The sequence below is a fragment of the Carassius auratus genome, chromosome 20, assembly GCF_003368295.1.
Source record: "Carassius auratus strain Wakin chromosome 20, ASM336829v1, whole genome shotgun sequence".
NCBI classification, from domain to species: Eukaryota; Metazoa; Chordata; class Actinopteri; order Cypriniformes; family Cyprinidae; genus Carassius; species Carassius auratus.
Window position 1 is genome coordinate 2,763,206 of NC_039262.1, and position 6,703 is coordinate 2,769,908.

Consider the following 6,703-nt stretch of genomic DNA (forward strand, 5'->3'; position numbering starts at 1 on the left):
GTCTCACAGTGGATTTGAACCCAGGTCTAAAAGCATGTGTCTTATCCACTGCGCCAACACCACCGCATCTGAAACCATCTGAATGATGCACAAATCAGACTGATTCAGTTCTCAAGTTCAACTCAGTGATTCAATCCGATCACAATAGTTACCAAATCACCAGAGGTGCCTACAAAATACAGGGCACAAGCTTTTCGGACTACTTTTATGACAATTTTTATCAATATTTCAAAAAACCAGTATGCCTTCATTATAATTACATAGAAAAATTGGCATCATATTATTAAAACTTTCTCTTTTTATCTTTCACAGAAAAAAAGAACTAAACACTCATTTTTGAGTGTACTAGTCCCCAAGAATGAAGCTGAAAAGACAGATAAACAGCTGGCTGACATAAAAGATGAAGATAAAGAAGAATGAGACACTTTGATTTTTGAGAGGAACACCGGGAGAACGCTTGGCCTTTCAGAATTTACTTGGCAAACAGGATGTTCCACCGGTTCAAATAAAGCAGTTATCCAAAACACCTGAAACACCTGCTTTTATCTGGGCTCGGTATCGGAACAAGAACATATTTTTCATTCTTGTTCACTTGTGTATGGCAACTTCAACTCATTCAAGTCCCTCTTCGGCAACATGAGACGTCTGAAAAAAACGACTGTGCATGAAACATCAACCTCAAAATAGGGGGAAGTCCGCTTGGGGAAAAACAATATGCTTACAAATGGTTTTGCCAAAAAAGCATTACAGTACATATGCACATGTAGGTGGTCCCAGACACGCTACACAAACAGACGTGTTTGATCGGACAGCATCTTCCCTGGTGGCTTTAGTGATTAATCTGATGGTGACTGACTTTTATCTGGAGAAACCTCACTGTTTGGAGACAAGTAAGAGCAGGTGCTGTTATGTCTCATGTCATAGGCCTGTATTCTCCTCAGTTCAAGAGCATTGTGGAGGATCGTAGGGGTCCAAGAAGATATTTTGAAAAATAAAAACAATCACACAATTTACCATACTTGTGCGTTTGAGCGTACTAATCACTTCAGTGCAATTATTCCCACTCTTAAAAATAAAGGTTTGAGAAGGTTTTTTTTTTGTAGCAATGCCATATAACCATTCAAGAACCTTTCAGTGAACAGTTCATAAAAGAACCATTTTATCTTAGTGTGAAGAAAAACATTTTTATCATCTAAAGAACCTTTTTTTCTTCACTGTAATGAAGATCTGTGGCCTTGATTAGGCCTCCATGCCTTTGATGTAATTATAAATAAGATTCGGGAGGAGCGCATCAGATACTTAGCCTAATCACCACAGGTGGACCACAATCAAGTAATCAATCCCATAGTATAAATATCGCTGACTTACCTCTATCCATTGACGGTTTATCAGCATCCCTCCTCCACCCCATCTCCTCACTTCAAGTTCACTTTATAATATACGGGGAAGGGGGGGGGGTACTCTAGATTCGGGCCATTTCCGAGCTCGGAGCCAAATACGCATACCATATCTCAGCTAATAATATGTAAGCGTGAACTAGTGAAGTGGCTTTGAAAACACATCTACACTACGAAAGCAATCCGGTTAAATGCGTTTTCGACTGTACCTTGAAAGAGGACAAGCTCAAAAGTTTTCAGACCCCGTGTTCTACTGTATTTAGCAGTGTCCACTTGTGATCAGATTGACGACAACACATCTGAATACCAGGTGTAAACAGGGCTCACGAGTGGGGGCCAACACAGCATGCTTTCTGGAGCTTCTGGAGCAGAAGATATGACTTGCGTCTCCTGAGCGGACCTTTCATCATCAATTTGAGCGTCAAAAGTACAAGCGCGTTTTAACTAGGAACCACAGCGTACTTTTTGACGGAGGGGAACAAAGCTGGCTTTTGTGAGCCTGTTCTGGGAGGCCAGTAGCTCTTGTCATGTACATGTGAAATTAATTATGAGGAAATACTAAAACACTTGGGTGGAAATTGCTTTTCACCAGATGTTCTGCATGTGAGGATCAATTTAGTATTCTTAGCAACGCGAAATGACTCCATAAGTTTGATTCAGACCCCTTTGATGAAAGCCAATCTGTCACTCAAGGCATGTAAAAAAGCAGCTGAACTTCTATGCTACTGTTTGTTCCACTTTATGGAGCCTGAGGTAATATGATTACTTAACCAGGTTATGAAAATAGAATGTTTCGTTCTTAGGTAGAATTTGACATAATGACAAGGGGGCCCAGTCTTTCTCAATGATCCATACACAAACCAAGCGAGGGGGCCTTCGTTCTCAGCGACGGGAACAGGGGCCAAAGGAATCAAAGATGAATTACGTCCTTTATATGAGATAACTGTGCAATCTGAGAATTAATTAGCCGTCTTATTTACTTTTACATTTTCTCTCATTGAGTTTCTCTTCTGTCTTCAGAAAACACTGCATGGCTCACATCCACGTCCTGCGATACAGAATATTGAATTGAGTTTGGGGACACTGACTTTGAGACAGACTTAGATTTGAATTAATAAAGTCCTGCTAGAGTTCGCTCTGTATTGCTTCATTGGATTTCTGTTTGATTGATAGTGTTGGCACAGCGTTCGCAGATTACACACTCCATCTTTGAAAATTATGCATTTACTGAACTCAGTAATCTCAGTTGTTTCTATTTTGGTTTAAATTAGAAAAAGAGCAGAATATTCTCACGTGTCTTGTCTAGAGTTACAAAACTGGACTGAACAATGTCACAAACTCAAATATTTCTAATATCATTAGTGTTTGAAACTTAACTGTCAGTAAAGACTTTCATAATGTTATTAAAAGAGCTTTCTATTCATCAAAGAATTAAAAAAGTATCACATTTCCATAAACATTTCCACATTTTCAACATTGATAATGATAATTGATTTCTGAAGGATCACGTGACACTGGAGATTGGAGTTATGATGCTGAAAGTTCAGCTTTGCATCACAAGAACAAATTATATTTAAAAATACATTCAACATACATTCAAATAGAAAACAGTTTTTTTTTTAAATTGCAATAAATTTCACAATTGTTTTTACTGTATTTTTGATCAAATAAATGCATCTTTCTTTCATCTTTCAAAAACATTTTTTTTTTCTTACAGGCCCCAAACTTTTGATGTAGAATAAATGAAATGTTCATCTGGTTTTAGCTTTTAAGGAATATTGTAGATGATTTATAGAACTTAATGTCTATGGGCATCATTCAAGGAATTCTGACAATTACCACTTACAAAAACACTAAAGCAGCAGGTATTACAATGTTATTATCAAAATGCACAAAAATATCATATTTATTTCAAAGTAACATGGTCATGTGACAACAACGTAGTGTGCAACTGAAATGTTGCCGCATGCCTACTGTTTCACTAACTATATTTTAATAGCGTACATATCATTCTACTCACAATTCAGTACAAAGAATGCTACTTACTGAACATGGCCTCTTCCTGTTTCCTCAGTAAGGCGGTCTCTGAACATCAGGTGGAAGGGGTACCAGCAGATTCAGGGAGGTCTTCGAACCCGGATCAAAGAGGTGTGTTCTTGAGCATCTGGGGTTTGTTTATGACAATGTTAGTGGCACATCACAGTAATGGAGTGTGTGACGAGAGAGAGAGAGAGAGAAAGAGTGAGAGAGAGAGTTAGGGAAAGAGAAAAGGTGAATTACAGGCGCACTGTTTACCCATGCGGATGAATAGACATCAGCCGCTATTTGATTCTCTGCTGTAATTTAAGGCAGTGTTTGATCCAGCTGATTATTCTCTACACTTTGTGAACCCAGAGCAGTTTTTCACAGAGATAAATAGAGCAAACAGGCAATTAAGTCACATGACCCAAGAGGGCTGGAAACTTGCTGCATTACTGATTCTTGCTTACTTGATGTGAATTCTGTCTTCATTTATGGTCTTTTTCTGTGAAATGTGCCGGACTCTCTTTTCCATGAAAAAAGCTTTTTCAAAACACACAAAAACTGACACACACCAAGGCTGCATTATTTAATCAAAAGTACTGTAAAAACACACAATTTAAAATAAGTTTATAATATAAATATTTTTACATTAGAAATGTCTTTACTGTCACTTTTGACCCAATTAAAGTAATAATTTCTTTTTTTTCTTTTTTTTGGGGTTGAACTGTATTCATAATAGTGTGCTGGATTTTGGTCTATTATTAAAAGTCAAAGATTTCAATACGTATGACTCAAGTCCCATTTTTTACTGCAAATGCAACTACATAATATTTGTTAGTACAGACAAACTTTCATAAGGCAGATTATATGAAACTGTTAAATTCCTACAGCCGGTCGCTATGAAAACATCACGGTCCAGGGTTATGTCAATACAAGCTATGATGCAGAAAAGACAAGCGCAGGCATTTAGATAAGTGTTGATAAGTGCACAATCGCATCTAGCAAAATACACAGTTGAACATGAGGATCCCGTACCGTGCCACAAGAGGCGTGCTCAGTTAAATGTTTACACAGCTGCTCTCAAGATTATTATTATTGTGAAACCACACACTTTTAATGTTGCTGTGTGGATGCCAAGACGTGTCTGCTCTTTACCTCCCCTCTGAGCACTTCCAACTCCTCTCCATACTGCACAGGGCTCAAAGTGACAGATTCATAGGAGATTCGGTGAACGTTCGGCCATTATATCGCACATGTCTCCGGCCCTGTTTTAGAAAGATAAATAAAGAAGTTGTTGCTGATTTTACGAAAGAAAAACGTCTGCCGTCTGCACCTTACTGGGCCCTCTGTTTTTTAACCTTTCTTCAAATACTTGGCATGCTCTAATGGTACAGAGACACTAGTTTTAAAGGGATAGTTCATGCAGAAATTTAGTTTAAAAACCATTCTTGACCCCAAAGAAGTAGTTTGTCTAGTCTGTTTTCTTCCACAAAATGAAAGTGGATGGGCAAGCTCTACAAAAGTACAAAAGTAGTTAATTTTGAATATGCAACTGTTAATGGAATTGCTAAATATTTAAATTGTGGGTTAGAATTGCAATATATTTTGTAAAGCTACTCTGAAACAATGTACATTGTGTAAAATGCTATATAAATAAAACTGACTTGACATAATATGACTAACACATGGAAGGTTTTTTTTAAGGTAATTGTAGCCTAATATATATAAAGTAGTGAGAAGTTATATCTAACATTTTCTTTTCTCATTTGCAAGATATAAACTCAGAATTGCAAGTTACAAATGCAAAATGATGGGACAAACTCGCAACTCTGAGAAGAAAGGGTTGAAGTCAAAATTGTGAGATTGCGACATTATTTTTTTCATTGCTTGCGAATAATAATAATAAATAAAAAACTAAATTGCGGAATTGCTAGAAAAGAAATCCAAATTATGAGATATAAAATTAGAATTGTGCACACGCAAAAGGTCTAAATTATGAAAAAGTAATCTGCAATTACCTTTATTTTAAATTTTGAATTAAATTGTTTAATTTTTAATTTTTCCATACTATCCCTTTAAGATCTCAGAGTGCCACTCACCTGATTTTTGCCTCTAACCCAAAAGCGTTGATATGTTTTTGTACCATCAGGGGTGAGCAGAAGGGTAGAAATAGATTTGGACAAAATTAAGCCTTCTAAATTCAGAAATACTTGACAATCATGCCTTTAACAAGTCCATCTGAGGTATGGGACCTACTTGTAAAGATTCGTTGTAAATTGTGTATCTTTCCGGGAAATAACACAAGCCTCTCACATGAACTCTCCCCATTTTGTTTGACGTGTACCCAAATGCAGTGTTTAGGTTTGTCTATCCTTGGTATGTGCACTTAAGTTTGCCTCTCAAGTGTAAACCTGCAGGCCAGGAGACACAACCCACCATCAGATGCCTCCAAATATCCCTCTGTGCAGACGTGGTGTCAGTCAGTCGAGCTCAAGTGTCTGCTGAAGACTTTGTCAAAGTCGGGAGGAAAGATTAATGTCTTGTTTTCTCTACTTGTCAGATGATATATGTGGAATAGGTACGAAGTAGGCTGCCCATTTCAAGGTCACGTCTAACCGTAAGCAGAAAATTATATTTGTGGGGGAAAAACAGAACACTTGGCCTTTCCTGAGAAACATCCGCTACTGCGCAGACTCAGTCGCGTTTGCTTTCAACTGCTACTATTAGACATAAGCTTGGTCGATCAGTAGCCGCGTTTTCCGTAATTGACATTTAATTTGCCACTGCATCCATTAACCTAAACGAGCCCCCTCTTTTTTTAAGTTTATTTCTGCTATGTATAGCCGGGGCTTCTTATGTCTGCGGAGGAGTCTATAAACAGCTGCATGTGCTTAAGCGGAGAAATGTAAATCTTGACACGGGATGTTTATGCAGCCCAAGCTTCTAATCATGCGAACGTATAATTCAGTGACATGTGGTGTCTTTACGAGAGCAGTTTGATTCAAAGGGCAGATCCCTGTATTTACCAGTCTCTCTCTGAACCCCAAACGCGTTACATCTCTCATCTGAACTCCTCAGATCTACTCAAGTTTAGGCAGTAGTGGCAGTCGCCAAAGCTCTTGGAATAGATCACCGAAAATTAAAATGATTTATTTATTCATATTCATTTAAACATTAAATATCATTATTTACTCCACGCCATGTTGCTTCAACCCCAAAATTATTTGCTTTCAATTACAGTTCAATATGACCATTTTGATCAACCTAAATAAAAAATAAAAAAG